Source organism: Heptranchias perlo, unplaced genomic scaffold (genome assembly GCF_035084215.1).
Source record: "Heptranchias perlo isolate sHepPer1 unplaced genomic scaffold, sHepPer1.hap1 HAP1_SCAFFOLD_59, whole genome shotgun sequence".
Classification (NCBI taxonomy): Eukaryota; Metazoa; Chordata; class Chondrichthyes; order Hexanchiformes; family Hexanchidae; genus Heptranchias; species Heptranchias perlo.
The window spans coordinates 5689572-5707887 of record NW_027139612.1 but is presented as its reverse complement, the minus strand read 5'-3'; the positions used below and the strand labels follow the sequence as shown (position 1 = coordinate 5707887).

At 43.7% G+C, this 18316-nt stretch overlaps 5 non-coding genes across 5 annotated transcripts; 2 read left to right on the top strand and 3 right to left on the bottom strand.

Moving 5' to 3' along the window:
• Nucleotides 1-1099: 1099 nt before the first annotated feature.
• trnap-cgg (transfer RNA proline (anticodon CGG)) lies at nt 1100-1187 on the top strand. Its single transcript is given in 2 exon segments — nt 1100-1135; nt 1152-1187. It is a non-coding gene; the product is annotated as a tRNA-Pro (tRNA).
• A 4664-nt stretch (nt 1188-5851) lies between these two features.
• trnal-cag (transfer RNA leucine (anticodon CAG)) lies at nt 5852-5934 on the bottom strand. The gene has a single exon. It is a non-coding gene; the product is annotated as a tRNA-Leu (tRNA).
• Nucleotides 5935-6012: 78 nt separating this feature from the next.
• trnan-auu (transfer RNA asparagine (anticodon AUU)) lies at nt 6013-6085 on the bottom strand. Its single transcript has one exon. It is a non-coding gene; the product is annotated as a tRNA-Asn (tRNA).
• A 1114-nt stretch (nt 6086-7199) lies between these two features.
• On the top strand, nt 7200-7272 carry trnav-uac (transfer RNA valine (anticodon UAC)). Its single transcript has one exon. It is a non-coding gene; the product is annotated as a tRNA-Val (tRNA).
• An 8185-nt stretch (nt 7273-15457) lies between these two features.
• On the bottom strand, nt 15458-15530 carry trnav-uac (transfer RNA valine (anticodon UAC)). The gene has a single exon. It is a non-coding gene; the product is annotated as a tRNA-Val (tRNA).
• Between the last annotated feature and the right edge of the window lie 2786 nt (nt 15531-18316).

Below are 18316 nucleotides of genomic sequence, written 5' to 3'. Positions count from 1 at the left end.
CGCAGCCTTCAGAATCCAGAGTCAGACGCGCTACCGTTTCACCACGAGGTCCACTGATGGCATAGATTATATATATGTAGATATATATATATATATATATATATACTTATTATATACTTAAATATATATGTTTGATGCAGTGTTCCCTTGTGGTTGGGAATAGTTCATTGCACAAAAATAATTCAAGTCTGTGAGACATTTAATGTTTTTTTAATCGCCATTAATACGTTCTGTTGCACACTGAAGGAAATGCTAACTTGTTTGCCAAGTGACAATTAAAACGTCAATAAATCTTTGTGTTTTGTATGTCATGAACTTTTATCCCTTCCCGTTTTACATACTGTATTTTAGGAGTCTGCTTAAAAGTGTTTAGTGCTTATTATACCAGGAATCTGGTGTAGCCGTTGTTAAATTTAAAAAGGTTTGTCGCCCCTTTCATGCATGAACAAACTCGACCCTGGAGGTTTATGGGGAGCAAGTCCCAACAACATGCTTCCCTCCGAGGTTAAATCGGGGACTTTCTGCGTGTAACTGGTGAACATGATAACCGCTGCACTATGGAAATGAGAAACTTTTCGTTCTTAGCTCTGAAGGAAGTGTCTCGGGAAAACATGAACTGTTGACTCTCTTTGCACTGACTCTTTTCACGAATATTTCATCGATCGAAACTGTCCAAGTCACAGGGAAAAAATGTCAAAGTCATTAAACTCCCGAATTAGCCCCAAAATCTATCAATCTCAGTTTTTAAATTTTCAATTGACCCCCAGCCTCAACTGCTTTTTGAGGGAGAGAGTTCCAGAATTCCACTCCCCTTTGTGTGAAGAAGTGCTTCCTGTCATCAACCCTGAACGGCCCAGCTCTAATTTTAAGGTTATGCCCCCTTGTTCTGGACTCTCCCCACCAGAGGAAATAGTCTCTATCTGCCCTGTCAAATCCTTTAATAATCCAAACACCTCAATTAGATCACCCCTTAATATTCTGCACTCAAGGGAATGCAAGTCTGGTCTTTGCAACCTGTCCTCATAATTGCTTATCAAGGATAGCCAACAAAAAGGGTTTTACGACGGCTGGCTCTTTAATGCGTTGGGTTTTGTCAACGGGCTCGTTGGTCTAGGGGTATGATTCTCGCTTCGGGGTTGTCTGTCCAAATATGTGAGAGGTCCCGGGTTCAAATCCCGGACGAGCCCTTATTTTACTCTTCAACTTCCAAAGACAGAAAAGTACCCAAATCAACCCACATGAGTGAAACAATTCCAATGTTTCATACTGTTACCTAACACAACTGCCCAACGTGGTTCTGATGAAAGGTCATTGACCTGAAACATTAACTCTGTTTCTCTCTCCACAGATTCTGCCTGACCTGCTGAGGGTTTCCAGCATTTTCTGTGTTATCAGAGTATCACTTCCCTCATCACCGAACTACACTCCTCCACTAGATGCAGCCTTGTGGTGCAAACAGGCTCCTTCGGCACAGCCAGGTGTTCTGCTTTAGGCATTAATTATAACTATAACTTTGGAACTTGTTAGTTAAAACATATGGCCTTGCCCATTGACCAGAGAGCAGAATGGTGTTTGTCTCTCACCAGTACAGCCCTTTCCTGCTGCGTCAGCTTGGAACGATACGTAGCAATCATACATATCTCACACCTCTCCTGCTTCCCTGTGAAGCTGGTAAGACGAATAGCACACAATGCTGTCTGACACACATACACACCAGCTCTGAATGATTTAAAGGCCTTGTTATGATTGTCAGAGAATTGTTTATATCAAAAGGATAATTAAACTTATGAGTATTATGATATCAGCTCCGATCCAAGAGTTTCTGGACTTCAGAATCTACTCGTCTCTATATTAAACATATGCATGCATATAAAATGAAGCAAATCTGTCTGATGATTGTAGTTTCATTCTCCCAACAGAGATTTATACTTCCTTACTTAAGAGGCAAATGGTAAAGGTTAATATTAATTCAATATAAAGACTAACTCTTTCCTTACAATACAGATACCCCAAACTAATATAACACCTCAAACTGATAGAGCTTCTCAAATTAAAACAGTACCTCAAACTAATACGGTACCTCAAGCTAATACAATACCTGAAACGGATAGAGAATCTGAAACTAATATAATACCTCAAGCTAATACATCATCTCAAACTAATAAAGAACCTCAAACTAATACAGTACCTCAATCAAATACAACACCTTAAACTAATACAGTACCTCAAACCGATACAGAACCTGAAACATAAATTAATACCTCAAACTAATACAGCATCTCAATCTAATACAGTATCTCAAAGCAATAAAGTACCTCAAACAAATACAACAGCTTTATCCAATACAGCACCTCAAACTGATGCAGAATCTGAAATTAATATTTTTTTTAATTCGTTAATGGGATGTGGGTGTCGCTGGCGAGGCCAGTATTTATTGCCCATCCCTAATTACCCTTGAGAAGGTGGTGGTGAGCCGCCTTGTTGAACCGCTGCAATCCGTGTGACGAATGCTCTCCCGCAGTGCTAACAAGTAACAAACAAAGCAGCGATTAGCGCGCCGGTTGCAGGAGAGCTGGTTGGCGGTGATATCAATGCTGTGAGCGAGATCAGACCGTTTCCATGTTTCCACAAACAATGTTCCTTCCTTTATTTCTGGAAAAGTAACACTGATAATGGACAACTACATTTCTGTGGCTGCAACATGAAACTTTGGCCAGGTGACACGCTGCTTTCGTGTATCTTGCAAGAAACCGCACCGGTTGGTCTCTGTGGCGCAATCGGTTAGCGCGTTCGGCTGTTAACCGTAAAGGCTGATGTTTCGAGCAAGAAAACACTCAATGAACAATATCATCTGCGCATGCCATTCGCAATAGTTTAAACTGCGGTCGGATAACAGGTACATGAAAAAAACAGTGAAATGTTTGTGTCGGCGCGATGCTCTGGGATTCCCTGCCTGACCATCGCTACCTGTCCTTCTCTGCAGCCTTCCTAAATACAGCGCAGTAAATGTATCCCTGTGAAATGAGCTCCTGGACAGTAATACGGAAATTAGTTTGGCTGAGGGGTTATATCCATATCACAGAGCTTGAAGCATCAGTTTTCCGTAGTATAGTGGTTATCACGTTTGCCGAGAAAGCGAAAGGTCCCCGGTTCGAAACCGGGCGGGAGCATTTTGAAACCTTGTCCCCATTAAAAATGATTAAATATTTAACGATTCACATTGCTGAATAATGTGAACAAAGTCCATATCTCCCAGCCCTGTTCATGCAGTCCGTTGGGAGCAGGCGATGAATGCCAGCGTGGCATTGGGGGTGAAGGCTGCTTCCAAGACTGTCTCACACCCGGTGGGATCTGGCGGAGATTTGATAAGTCCTTTCTATTTAACCAATATATGAAACGGTGTTTGAGAAACATTCAAAAAATATAATAACATCCAGGATCCTGTCTTCAGAGTACGTGGCGCAAAGGTCTGACTCCAGATCAAAAGGCTGCGTGTTCACATCACATCGGGGTCATTGTTTCTTTCACCACTCACATGAGACTGGATAATTCCCGAATGAAGGTTTCAATTGCTTTTTCACACAAAACAAAACAGAAGTTTTGTCTAAACCCTGACTCAGTCCCTACCCAGTGGCAGGGAGGGGAGCGCCTGATACCCTCATTTATTTCATGCAACAAACTGACACGAATACTGGTATTGATTCAAAATCGACCTGCAGATGGACACACACAGAAAAAAGACAACCACAGAAACAGACAGCAACTACTTGTAGATATATATATATATATAAAAATATATATCTGTATATATCGCCTTTAACGTGGTCAGACGATTTAAGCTCGGTGAAATTGCTTCTGCTTTCTGAACTGTACTTGTCCATCCTTCAGAGGTCACGGGAAATATATTTTTTGCCTTTCGAAAAAAGACGCGAAAAGCAGAGACATGTTTTGTTTTCAACACGGCTGGTGAAATGGCCGGACGATCATAAATTAGGGGTCGCCTTTGAAACACTGAAAGGAGACTACCTAAAAATCACTGAGTGCAAATTTAAAATCACGGTCACTATTTATTTAGGGCTGAAAGAAATAACAATAAACATGGCATGATGTGGAGATGCCGGGGATGGACTGGGGTTGACAATTGTAAACAATTTTACAACACCAAGTTATATTCCAGCAATTTTATTTTAAATTCACAAGCTTTCGGAGGCTTCCTCCTTCCTCAGGTGAACGTTTGTTGGAAACGTTTGTCATTTCCAACAAACGTTCACCTGAGGAAGGAGGAAGCCTCCGAAAGCTTGTGAATTTAAAATAAAATTGCTGGACTATAACTTGGTGTTGTAAAATTGTTTACAATAAACATGGCAGTCAGTGCCCGCGGTGAGACGGTGTCGAACTTGTTTGCTGCGAAGTTCACCGCTGGGCTAAAGTTGAAGGACGCGAACCCACTCAATGTAAAGAATGAGCTCAGAACCAACAGGTCCCGTCAACGTCAAACACCTCCTTTCTTGTTCAATGGAGGGAGCAGAGGCGTGTACATCATCAGACGCCAGCAACTTTAAGAAATGGAACAGATAAAGGCACAGATGCAAGTTCCAAATCTTTTCAATGCAAAGTTATTTCACTTTATTTAAAGTGCGGTGAGGCTGAAAACGGCTCCCAAATGATTTGCGTTCACTCGTGACTTGTTTTCCAGTGTTTGTCCGTCAGATTTGCAATTCAATTTGTATTGGATATTGAAGATATTTCAGGATGATTGCACAACATACCATGTGTAAAGCAACCATCTTGATAACTTCAATCATCACACACTCTACATCGACTCTGCAGAGGCCCCAGCACCCCTTTCAATATTGTTTTTCTTAACTCACAGTTTTCAAAACGGAACTGGATAAACGCTTGAATGGAAACTTTTTTCTGGTCTATGGGGAAACAGCAGGCGAGTGGGACGAACTGGGCAGCACTTTCAGAGAGCTGGCACAGGCACGATGGGCCGATTGGCATCCGAATGGCGCCGTCCTATTCTATGATTCTATTAATAGGTCAATTTCCACCTGTCAATAAGCCTCTCTAAATGGAGCGCAGTCATCGTGTCCCTGTGAACTGAGCTCCTGAACCGTAATACGGAAATTAGCGTGGCTGAGCGGTTTGAAACTGTCGTTCGGTTCCTAACAGGAAATTTCCTCTCTAGCTTTGATTAGTTTATGAATTATCTCCCCCCTTTCGATCTTAAATGTCTTTATATTTTTTTTGATCTCTTCTTCTCCTGTCATGCCCACAATATTAGTCTCCCTGGTAAATACTGAAGCAAAGTGATTATTTAATATTTGTGCCATTTCGCTGTAATTGCCTGTGAGTTTGTCATGTGTATCCCTTAGTGGCCCTATTTCAATCCTAAATTTTCTTTGGCTGTTGATGTGTCCAGAATACTTCGCTTTTTTGATATTCCTTTTTGCCTTTCCAATAGTTCTTTAGACTTCTTTCCCAGTCTTTTCACATTCCCCTCTCTCCTTTATTGTCTCGTGTGTGCCTTTTTCTTTAGTTTCAATTTTGTCCTTATTTCTTTATTCATCCCTGTTGTATCATTTCTGGCTAGTTTTTTCTTGCTTTGTCGTGGGATATATTTCTCCTGGACTCTATCGATCATTGTTTTAAATGTTTCCCACTGCTGTTCTACTTCTTTGTCCCGGTCATTAATATGTCAAACATTTCACCATTCAAAACTTCTCAAGTCACATATGCATGACAAAGCCAGTTGCTTTTGTGGGAGGAGCAAATCAACTTGGCAGAAACATCAGCTGCAGCCCAATCCACAAATAAAATATTTCCACGTCTTGGTAAAAATGAGCAAGGTCAGAAGTGGGATTCGAACCCACGCCTCCAGAAGAGACTGCGACCTGAACGCAGCGCCTTGGACCGCTCGGCCATTCTGACTACCAATACCATGCTTTATTCTGCATTATTTCTGCACTGTTGGCCAGTGATAGCAGCATGAAACTTAAAAATGGTCCTCGCCTAATGTGGGGCTCGAACCTACGATCCTGAGATTAATAATCTCATGTTCTACCAACTGAGCTAGCCAGGCCTGATCTGTTATTGCAGCAAGCAGGAGAAAGACTCCATTTCAAATGAGGGACAGGATCAACTGTCACTTCGAAAGGCACGGACCAATCAAGGGCAGTCAGCATGGATTTGTTGAGGGGAGGTCGTGTCCAACGAACCTGATTGAATTTTTCGAGGAGGTGACAAGGAGGATCGATGAGGGTAGCGCAATTGATGTAGTCTACATGGATTGTAGCAAGGCTTTTGAAAAATTCCCACATGGCAGATTGGTCGAAAAAGTAAAGGCCCATGGGCTCCAAGGGAATGTGGCTTATTGGATCCAAAATTAGCTGAGTGGTAGAAAGCAATGTGTAATGGTCAACGGGTGTTTTTGCGGCTGGAAGGCTGTTTCCAGTGGGGTGTCGCAGGGCTCGGTACTTGGTCCTTTGCTTTTTGTGGTATAAATTAACGATTTGGACTTAAGCGTAGGGGGCATGATTGAGCAATTTGCGGTTGACATAAAAGTAGGCCGTGTGGTTGATAGCGAGGAGGAAAGCTGTGGACTGTGGGGGTTCAGGCAATTTTCTGATAAAAAAAACACTCAATCTGTCTCTGAACTTATTTTGAACGAATACGTGTGTTTGACCCGGCACAGGCACGATGGGCCGAATGATCTCCTCTTGTGGACTAACATAATACCATGATACTAAGTGTTGTCAGATGGAAAAGTAACACATTCCAAATAAGAGCAGAGAGAGGAAACTAGTCTAACAGCATAACAGCACGGTGAGATATTGTATTTGAGAAGGATGAGGAGGGATAGTTTATCATGGTTGGAGTCACATAGGGCATCATTTGTGACTTTGATAAGGACCATTTCATGCTGCGACAGCGGCGGAAACCTGATTGGAGAGATTCAGCCCGGGCGTGGCCCCATCGTGTGCGGTGAGACGGAGGGGGGCGGGTGGAAGCAGCATAAAAGTTTAAAACGGTACTCGCCCAACGTGGGGCTCAAACCCACTACCCTGAGAGTTTTTAAAGATAAGGGGGAGCAGCCACTGTCTGTGTCTCCAGCTGCAATGGAAAGAACACATTCCAAGTCCGAGCAGAGAGAGCACACCATTCAGCTACCCATTGTGTTACATACCATGCCATCGGTTTCCGTAGTGTAGTGGTTATCACGTTCGCTTTACACGCGAAAGGTCCCCAGTTCGATCCCGGGTGGAAACATTATGTTGGAACTTGGTCTCCACAAACAGACAGATCGATTTTCTTCTCCTGCCAATAAGGGAGACAGTGGCTGTTGCCGTATTCTTTGTCACCTGCATATTTTACTTCATTAAACAGATAATTTTGAGTGAGAGAAAACTGATCCACAGTGACGCTCTTTTCAAGTTTTATTCCCTTCTCATCTGGAAGGATATATTGGCTTTGGAAATAGTGGCTTTTGAAAGGAGTTAGTCGGGTGGGATGGACAAACCTTTTCCAATGGTGGGGGACAATGGAATACGAACCAACCATCCACCAAGTTCTCCCGAATTCTCCGGTTCAATGGGAAACCGGCCAACAAAAGCCCTTTCATTGACCGTGGAGGTTCAGACAATTTTCTGATAACAAAGCGCTCAATCTATTTCTCTTGTCTCTTTCCCGATGTTTCCGGATACTGTCTGCATATCTGCCCTGTGTTTATCTCACTATGTGTCCACCTGCAGGGTGGTTTTTGAACGAAGATGTGTGTTTGTCTTCTGTTATTTGCATTAAATAAATGAGGTCATCAGGTGCTTCCCTCCCGGCCAGAGGCAGACTTTCGAGCAGGGTTCTGTTAATTGTGAAGACGCAAAGAAAACTTGAACTGCAGAATTGTTCAAACCGGCTCTCAGGGAAAAAACTGCGACCCCGACATGATTTGAACACGCAACCTTCTGATCTGGAGTCAGACGCGCTATCGTTGCTCGACGAGGCCTGGATGCTACATTGCGTGTTTGTTTCTATCAATGTTTGTCAAGCACCGCTTTAGAGCTCCGAGATTGGTGGAATGGGTTGGCTTTCAAATCCCCGCCCACTCCCACCGGATGTCAGGCAGCATCAGAAGTCGCCGTCACCTGTCAGCGGCAGCATGGCGCTCGCTTCCATCGCCTGCTGTCAGCGGACTGCAGCAAATCCAATTCCATTCATCCTGCACCCAGAATTATCACATCACAGGAAATGGATGTGGGAAACTGCTCAAGGTACGTAACAGGAGGGGATCTTCTGAAAAACATTTAGACTTTCCGTGTTTAGACTTCGATTAGAACTGCAAAAAAGAACGTGTGAAAATATAAACTATGGGTGTGATGTTTATACATGTAGGAAACTGCTCAAAATACATAACAGGATGGGAATCTTCTGAAAAACACGTGGACGTTCGATGTTTGGACTTTGGTGAGAACTGCAAAAATGAACGTGTGAAAATATAAATTATGGGTGTGATGCTTCTATTTAAAGTGAATGTTTGTTTGCGGATTTCTCCTGTTACTGTGGCAACTATGGGTTGTTAATTCATCAACAATAACTTCCGCTTGAAATTAGCCTGAGTGGTTACAAAATAGCAATTTTAATAGAGTGATTACAACAGAGTTGCACTACAGGTGTCTTCAACATTACATTCAACAGTATTATTATTATAATACAACTGTCTACAGATTACATTAATGACAAGCAATCAACACAACCTGGACTGTCTGCGAATCCAGATATATCAGACCTGACCTTTGCGGACTGCCTGTGGCAATGGACTTCTGACTGACCCCTATTGAGAGCTCTAACATTTGAGAAGGGAGCATGCCCTATCTTTATACGATTCGGCTGCATTGTTCTGTACGTAAGCACCACTGATCTTAACTCATGGTCGTAAACCATCCCACTTTGCTGACTCTCAGAAACCTCCAACGGTTGTTTATTGTCTGAGTTTTTTTTAGACTTTCTCCGTCATCAGGTTTTGGATGATTATACTAGGTTAGCACAACCTGGAGTTCAGGTGTCCAGGACACCCAAGTTTCTCTGGACATCAACATTTAATAGTTTCTCACCATTTCAAAAATATTCAGTTCTCTGTTCTTCCTACCAAAGTGAATAACCTTACATTTCCCCACATTATACTCCATCTGCCACATTCTTGCCCACACGCTTAACCTGTCTGTATCCCTTTGTAGACTCTTTGTGTCCTCTTCACAGCTTACTTTCCCACCGAGATTTGTATCTTCAACAAACTTGGAGACATTACACTCGATCCCTTCATCAAGTCATTACAAGTCGTCTATAGGCATATAAATAGCAAACGGGTAGTGAGAGGAGGGGTAATAACGATTAGGGACCAAAAAGGAGATCTACACATGAAGGCATAGGGCATGGCTGAGGTTCTAAATGAGTATTTTGCATCTGTCTTTACCGAGGTAGAAAATGCTGCCTAATCACAGTAAATCACATTAAATGGGGAGGTAGTTGAGATACTGGATGGGGTGAAAATTGATAAAGAGGAGATCGTAGAAAGGCTGGCTGTACTTAAAGTAGATAAGTCACCTGGTCCGAATGGGATGCATGCTAGGTTGCTGAGGGAAGTAAGGGTGTAAATTGCAGAGGTCCTGGCCATAATCTTTCAATCCTCCTTAGATACAGGGTTTGCTGCCACAGAACTGGAGAATTGCAGATGTTACACCCTTGTTCAAAAAAGGGTGTAAGGATCAACCCAACAACGAGAGGCCAGTCAGTTTCACCACGATGGTGGGAAGGTTTTAGAAATGATAATCTGGGACAAAATTAATAGTCATTTGGACAGGAAAGCCACTTTGGATTTATTAAAGGCAAATCGTGATTGAGTTTCGTGATGAATTGACAGAGAGGGCTGATGAGGGCAATGTGGTTGATGTTGTGTAAATGGCCTTTCAAAAGACGGTTGATAAAGTGCCACAAAATAGACTTGTCAAAATGGGCGATAGTGGATGCTTCCTTATTCTTTAAAAGCGCTTTCTTTTATTTCACTCAACAGATAACTTTGAATGAGCGAACACTGATCCACAGTGAGGCTTATTTCAAGTTTATACCCTTTTAATCTGAAAGGATATATTGGCCTTGGAAGGATGGCAGCAAAAATTCACCAGATTGTTACCAGGGTGCAATAAGTTAAATTATGAGAAGATGTTGTATAAATTAGGTTTAAAATCACACAAGTCACACTGCAAAACGTTTTCATTTTTGATACATACATTAATGACCTGGACATGAGTATACAGGGTATAATTTGAAAGATTGCAGATGACACGAATCTCGGGAATGTAGTAAACAATGTGGTGGATCGTATCAGACTTCAGGAGGACATAGAAAGCCTGGTGAAATGGACTTTAATAATAGAGGCATAGAGTACAAAAGCAGCACAGTTATGCTAAACGTTTATAAAACACTGGTTAGACTGCAGCTGGAGCATTGTATTCAATTCTGAGCACCGCACTTTAGGAAAGATGTCAAGGCCTTGTAGAGGGTGCAGAGGAGATTTACTGGAATGGTAACAGGGATGAGGCACTTTAGTTATGTTGTGAGACTGGAGAATCTGGGATTATCCCCTGAAAGCGCAGAAGATTAAGGGGAGATTTGAAAGAGTTGTTCAAAATAATGAAAGGTTTTGACAGAGCAAATAAGGAGAAACTGTTTTCAGTTGCAGAAGGGTCGGTAACCAGAGGACACAGATTTAAGGTAATTGGCAAAAGAGCCTGAGGCGACATGAGGGAACATAATTTACACAGCGAGTTGTTATGATCTGGAATGCGCTGCCTGAAAGACAATAGTAATTTTCAAAACGGGATTGGATAAATACTTGAAAAGGAAAACAATTTGCAGGGCTTATGAGGAAAAAGCTTATGGTGGTGAGACATCTTGGATAGCTCTTTCAAAGAACTAGCACAGGCACGATGGGCCGAATGATCTCCTTCTGTGTTGTAACATATTAAGTTTTGCTGGACGGAGAAGCAACGCATTCCAAGTCAGAACAGAGATAGGAGACTAAGTCAGTTCCCCATTGTTTTTAATGAGATAGCAGCGCTTTCCGTAGTGTCGTGGTTATCGCGTTTGCTTCACATGCGAAAAGCTCCCGAGTGTAAACATTGTTTTGAAACTTGCTCTCCATAAACATCCACGGAGGAGATTTTTTCTCGTGCCAAAAAGGGCGACAGTGGCTGCTCCCTTATTCTTGAAAAGCTGCATCTTTTAATTCACGAAACAGATAACTTTGAGTGAGAGAAAACTGATCCTCAGTGACGCTCATTTCAAGTTTGATTCCCTTTTACTCTAAAAGGGTATATTGGCCTTGGAAGGAGCGCAGCTCAGATTCACCAGAATGTTAGCAGAGCACGAAGGGTTAAATTATGAGGAGCGGTTACATACTTGTATCCCCTGGAATATAGAAGTCTTTTTATGATTTTGAAAGGTAGATAGACAAACCCTTTCCGCTGGTGAGGGAGTCTAAGACAATATCACAATATGACAATAGCTGTTTTACGAGTGAAAACGGCCCTACGCATCACTGTGAGTGTAAGAGACGAGCCTCTTGGTGCTGCGTCCTGTGCAGTGAATGTCAAAATTTTTAAAAGGTGAAGAAAGTGTTTGGGGTTCAGATACACAAATCTCTAATGGGAATGAGATTTTGTCAGAGGTTGCAGCCTTCCCCAGTTTTCTTGCGCTTTGCGAGACACCAGTTCCGGTTTAAATTTACAAACTGGGTGAGTTGGTGATCACGGTCCACCAGACTCAGCGGTCCCGGGTGAGAGAGCGAGAAATCAGCCCGGGCGCGGCCACAATGTGCGCGGTGACACTGCACGGGAGGTCGGGGGGAGTCAGAGCTTGGGTTCACCCCTGAAAGCAACATTAAAAGTTTAAAAGCGAATTCGCCCAACGGGGAGCTCGAATCCACGATTCTGAGATTAAGAGTGTTATGTTCCACCGACTGAGCGAGCCGGGCCTGAGAAACCCAACCACTCTTGTCTGTCATTGCAGTAAACTCGCCCCTGGGTGTCCATGTGCAGCAATCCCAAGATAACGTCCATATCATTGGCTGTGTTTATCTGTGTGTGTGTGTCCATCTGCAGGTTGATTTTGAACGAATACGAGTGTTTGTCTTCTGTTAGTAACATTAAATAAAAGAGCGCATCAGACACTTTCCTCCCTGACACTGGGGAACCAGTGAAAACGCAACTAAAGCATGAATTGCGGAATTATACAGACTCTTATCAGCGCCAAAAGTAGCTTTAGTATATATGCACCCCAATAAATAAATAAATAATACAGGTATATGTAAATACATTTGCAACGAACAGAGTCACAAAACCAGAAATATTATTTGAACCTAATACAAACACTCCCAGATATATTTAAAAACCTGACATGTGTTTTCTGGTGGTGTCGTGGTTAGGATTCGGCATTCTCACTGCCACAGCCTTGATTCGATTCCTGATCAGAGGACTTGCTGTTACAAAAAACAAATGCCAATTTTGGAGAATCACAGCAAATGTTCAACACAGAAGGAGGCCATTCGGCCCATCATGTCCGCGCCGGCCGAAAATGCGCCACTCAGCCGAATCCTACTTTCCAGCGCTCGGTCCGGAGCCTTTTTGGTTACGCCAATTCAGGTGCATATCCAAGTATTATTTAAATGTAACGAGGGATTCTGCCTCTACCATCCTTTCAGGCAGTCAGTTCCAGACTCCTGCCACCCTCTGGGCAAAAATAATTCTCCTCAGCTCCCCTCTAATCCTTCCACCAATCACTTTAAATCTATGCCGCCTGGTTATTGACCTCCCTGCTAAGGTAAATAGGTCCATCCCATCCACTCTATCTCGGCCCTTCATAATTTTGTACACCTCAATTAAATCACACAACTCCCTCTGAATACCAACATATATTGGACTCTCACCTTTTAAAAAGTATTCTGCTTTCGATTCTTCCTACCAAAGTGGACAATTTCACATTTTCCCACCTTATACCACAACTGCCACCCTCTTACCCAATCACTTAACCTGTCCACCTCCCTTTGCGTCCTCCTCACGGCTTACTTTCCCACCTACCTTTGTATCGTCAGCAAACTTGGATACATTACACTCGGTCCCCTCATCTCAGTCATTAATATAGAATGTAAACAGCAATTGCAACATAAATTGCAAGGGCCGTTCACGTGTAACGCGAACTGGTAACCACTACACCACAAAAAACCGCTGGTGACTTATACTGGACAGAGGGGAACCGACCAGTCATCTCTCTCTGCTCTGATTCGGACAGATTTACTTCTCTTTAAACAACACCTGTCCTGTCCCACACTAAAATCATGGAATGGAATCGTAGAATATTACAGCACAGAAGGAGGCCATTCGGCCGTGTTGCCCTGCCTCATCTTTGAAAGAGCTGTCCAATTTAATCCAAAAAACCCAGCCTTTTCCCCGTAACCTTGCAAATCAGTCCTCTTCAAGTACCTGTCCAATTGCCTTTTGAAAGTTCCTATGAAAGCTGCTTCCACCACCCTTTCAGGGAGTGGCTACCAGATCGGAACAACCCTCGGTGTGAAAAAAAAATCTCCTCTGTTTCCCCTCTAGTCCTAAAAGCTCTCAATCCTTCTCTACGGATGCCTTTATACAAAAATGTCATTCATCAAAACAACACAAGTTACACAGGAAAACGTCTTCATTTTCAAATAATTAACGTTCCGAAGGAGCTCCCTAATTTCCCTCCCCTAACCTGATGAATCAGATCATTCTCGTCCGCATCCTTTTCCACGTGAATCGGCTCTCCCCCACCCTCAGGAAGTAGCCATTCTGATTCTGTGACTGTGACCAGCTTTGTTCGGGCAGTTGGTTTGACAGGGACCTCACACCGCACCCTCCTCCCGTGTTTGCTTCCACATCCGCAGATTGGGGCCGGGCCTGGACTGATTTTTTTCTCTGTCTCACCCGGGGCCGTTGAGTCTCCTGCTCAGATCACAAACCAGCTCTCCTACACCCGATCACCAACTCACCCAGTTTGTAAATTGAAACCGGAGCAAGTGCCTCGTAAGAGAGCAAGAGATGTAGGGGAGGCAGCAACCTCTGACAAAATCTCAGGCTCATCAGAGAGGTTTGTGTATCTGAACCCGGAATAACCTTCTGCTCCTTTTAATGTTTTGACCATTGCACACTGCGCGGCACTCACAGACTCGTCTCTTGCACTGACAGTCAAGCAAGCGGAGGGTTCACTCACGAAAGCAGCGTAAAAGTTTAAAACAGAATTCGCCCAACGTGGGATTCGAACCCACAACCATGTGTTACCGACTGAATTCGCCGGGCCTGCAAAAATGTTTCCATTTGGTCCATTATTGCAGCGAGGCAGCTGCTGGCTTCGCCCCAGGCGCTGAGTTTCGAATCGTGGAAGGATACAGCTCAGAAGCAGGCCATTCGGGCCATCGCGCCCGTGCCTTGTCCGACAAACCATGTACCAGATTCTCCTGAATTCCAAGGTGTGGAACGAAAGCGAACAACAAAAGCCCTTACATTCGACCGTGGAGGTACAGGCAATTTTCTGAGAAACAGGTTTGTCTATTTCCCGGTGTTTGCCTGTCTCTCTGGCTGTGTTTATCTCTCTGCGTGTGGAGCTGCAGGCTGATTTTGAATTAATAAGCATGTTTGCGCATGTTTCTTACAAAAAATAAATGAGGGAATCAGACGCTTCTCTCCCTGACACTGGGGAACGAGGGAGGCAGAATTCAGAGCAGGGATCTGTTTATTGCGAAAAAGGCAATGCAATATGAATTCCCTAATTATTCAGACTCCAAACAGCGCGAAGAACATGTGTGACCCCGACGTGATTTGAACACGCAGCCTTCTGATTTCGAGTTAGATGCGTTGCCGTTTCCTGAGCCTATTGTAATTTACTCCTATTTAATCACGGGAATATCCGCAATCAAGAGCGAAAACAAATTAAAAGCTGAATCACAGAGAAAGGGAAATCCATGCTACATCTGATAAGGCTGTTAAAACAGTTGCCTGGTGGTCTAGTGGTTAGGATTCGGCGCTCTCACCGCCGCGGACCGGGTTCGATTCCCTTTCAGGGAAGTAAATTTTGAACACTTGTTATGTAAATCGCATGAACTGACTCAAGGTCTGTGAGAAGAAAAAAAAACAATCATTGTTTTCATCACCATTAATTAACCGATAACGTTATTTTGCAGAATGAAAGGCGACTGAAGGAAGTTGGAAAAGTTTAATAATTTATTTTGTGCGATGAACTTTTTATCCCTTCTCATTTGACACAGTGTATTTTTAAGGGGTTGGTTTAAAATGTTCAATGCTCGTGAGACCACGAATTTGTGTTAAATTTAACAGGACCGGCTATTTCACAGAGAAAAAATAAATTTGCTCCAACATAATGTTTCTGCCCGGGATTGAACCGGGGACCTTTCGCGTGTAAAGCGAACGTGATAACCACTACACTACAGAAACTTCTGCTTCAGTCATTAGCCAGAAGTTCGAATGACTGCATTGACTCTCTCATAACTATTCAATTGATCGAAGTTGCACAAGTCACAAAAGAAAAATGTTCATTTCAAAGTTATTAAACTCCCAAATGTGGCCTGCCTTGTTTGGACAGGGGTTGACCCTGACGTCACAGCCTCAACAAAGCATATTCTCAACATTTCCACAGGGAACAGGAGGAGGCCATTAAGCCCCTTGAAGCTGTTCCGCCCTTCAATTCGATCACAGGTGATCTGTAACTGAAATCCATTTACCCGCCTTTGCTCCCTATCCCTCGATACCCTAACCCAACAAAAATCGATCGATCTCAGTCTTGAAAGCTTCAATTGACCCCCAGCATCCACAACCTTTTGGGGGACAGAATTTCAGACTTCAACTGCCCTTTGTGTAAAAAAGTGCTTCCTGATTTCGAACCTGAATGGCATGGTTCTAATTTTAAGGTTATGTCCCCCTCGTTCTTGATTCCACAGAGGAAATTGATTCTCTCTCTCTATTCTATCGAATCATTTCAACATGTTAAACACCTCGCTCAGACCGCCCCTCAATCTTCGAGACTCGAGGGAATACGAGCCGAGTCGATGCAGCCTGTCCTCATAATTTAACCTTTTTAGCCCCGGTAACATTCTGGTGAATCTGCTCTGCACTCCCTCCAAGGCCAATCTATCCTTCCTGAGGTGCAGTGTCCAAAACTGAACGCAGTTACACCAGACGCAGTCTAACCAGAGCTTTATATAACTGGAACATAACTTCAACTTCTTTATATTCCAGCCCCCTGAGATAAAGGCTAACATTCCGTTAGCCTTTAAATTATTTTTGGACCCGTCCGTTAGCTTTTACTGATTTATGTAAATGAACCGTTAATTCTCTCTGCTTCTCCACAGTTCCGAGCTTCTTACCATTTGGAAAATACCATGACCATAGGTCCAAAGTGGATTACCCCACATTGAACTCCATCTGCCATAGTTTTGCCCACTCACTTAATCTATCAATGTCCCTTTTCAACTTTCCAATCGCATTCCACACTACTTACTCTACCACCTAACTTAGTGTCATCAGAAAACTTGGATATACGACTCTCTGTTCCTTCATCTAAGTCATTGATAAATATGGTGACAAGCTGAGACCCAAGTTACAGATCCCTGGGGGACACCACTAGTCGCATCCTGCCAATTGGAGTATGTGCCCATTATCCCCAAAATCGGTCTCCTATCTCCGAACCAATTCTCTACCCATGTCAATACGTTGCCTCAAGTTCCATGCACTTTCATTTTTGCCAACAGTCTCTTGTGTAGAACCTTATCAAATGCCTTTCGGAATTCCATATAAATAATATCATAGGAACATAGGAACAGGAGAAGGCCATTCAGCCCCTCGTTCCTGCTCCGCCATTTGATAAGATCATGGCTGATCTGTGATCTAACTCCATATACCCGCCTTTGGCCCATATCCCTGAATACCTTTGATTGCCAAAAAGCTATCTATCTCAGATTTAAATTTAGCAATTGAGCTGGTATCAATTGCCGTTTGCGGAAGAGAGTTCCAAACTTCTACCACCCTTTGTGTGTAGAAATGTTTTCTAATCTCGCTCCTGAAAGGTCCGGCTCGAATGTTCAGACAAAATGGTGGCAAGTTCGCCGGACATCTTGGACAAAATGTCTGTAAGCACGGCGGCCATCTTGGACAAAATGGCGGCAAGTCCTTCACGGCTGTTCGACAGGAACAGAAAGAGGCTATTGAGCTCCTCAAGCCCGTTACATCGTTACTGGAAGCCGATCATCTCTTCAAGCCTGTTACATAGAATCAGGAGGAGGCCATACAGCCCTTCGAGCCTGTTATACAGGAACTTGAGGCCAATCAACCCCTCAAGCCTGTCAAATAGCAAAAGGAGGAGGCCATTCAGCCCCTCAAGCCCGTTACATCGTTGCTGGAAGCCGATCATCTCCTCAAGCCTGTTACATAGAATCAGGAGGAGGCCATACAGCCCTTCGAGCCTGTTATACAGGAACTTGAGGCCAATCAACCCCTCAAGCCTGTCAAATAGCAAAAGGAGGAGGCCATTCAGCCCCTCGAGCCTATTATCTGGGAACTGAAGGCCATTCAGCCCTTCGAGCCCCTTACACCAGATCTGGTGGCCAATCAGCCCCTCAAGCCTGTTACATAGGAACAGGAGGAGGCCATTCAGCCCCTCGAGCGTGTTATACGGGAACTGAAGGCCATTCAGCACCGTGAGCTTATTACACTGGAATAGGACTCGGCCATTAAGCCCCTCGAGCTTGTTGCACTGGAACAGGAAAAGGCCATTCAGCCCTTCGAGACTGTTATACAGGATCTGGACGTCATTCAGCCCCTCGGGCATGTTACATAGGAACAAGAGGAGTCCATTCAGCCCCTCGAGCATGTTAATATAGGAACAGGATGAGTCCATTCAGCCCCTCAAGCATGTTCCATAGGAACAAGATGAGTCCATTCAGCCCCTCGAGCATGTTACATAGGAACAAGAGGAGTCCATTCAGCCCCTCGAGCATGTTACATAGGAACAAGAGGAGTCCATTCAGCCCCTCGAGCATGTTACATAGGAACAAGATGAGTCCATTCAGCCCCTCGAGCATGTTACATAGGAACAAGAGGAGTCCATTCAGCCCCTCGAGCATGTTACATAGGAACAAGATGAGTCCATTCAGCCACTCGAGCATGTTACATAGGAACAGGAGTGGACAATTCAGCTTCTCAACCTGTTCCGCCATTCAATTAGA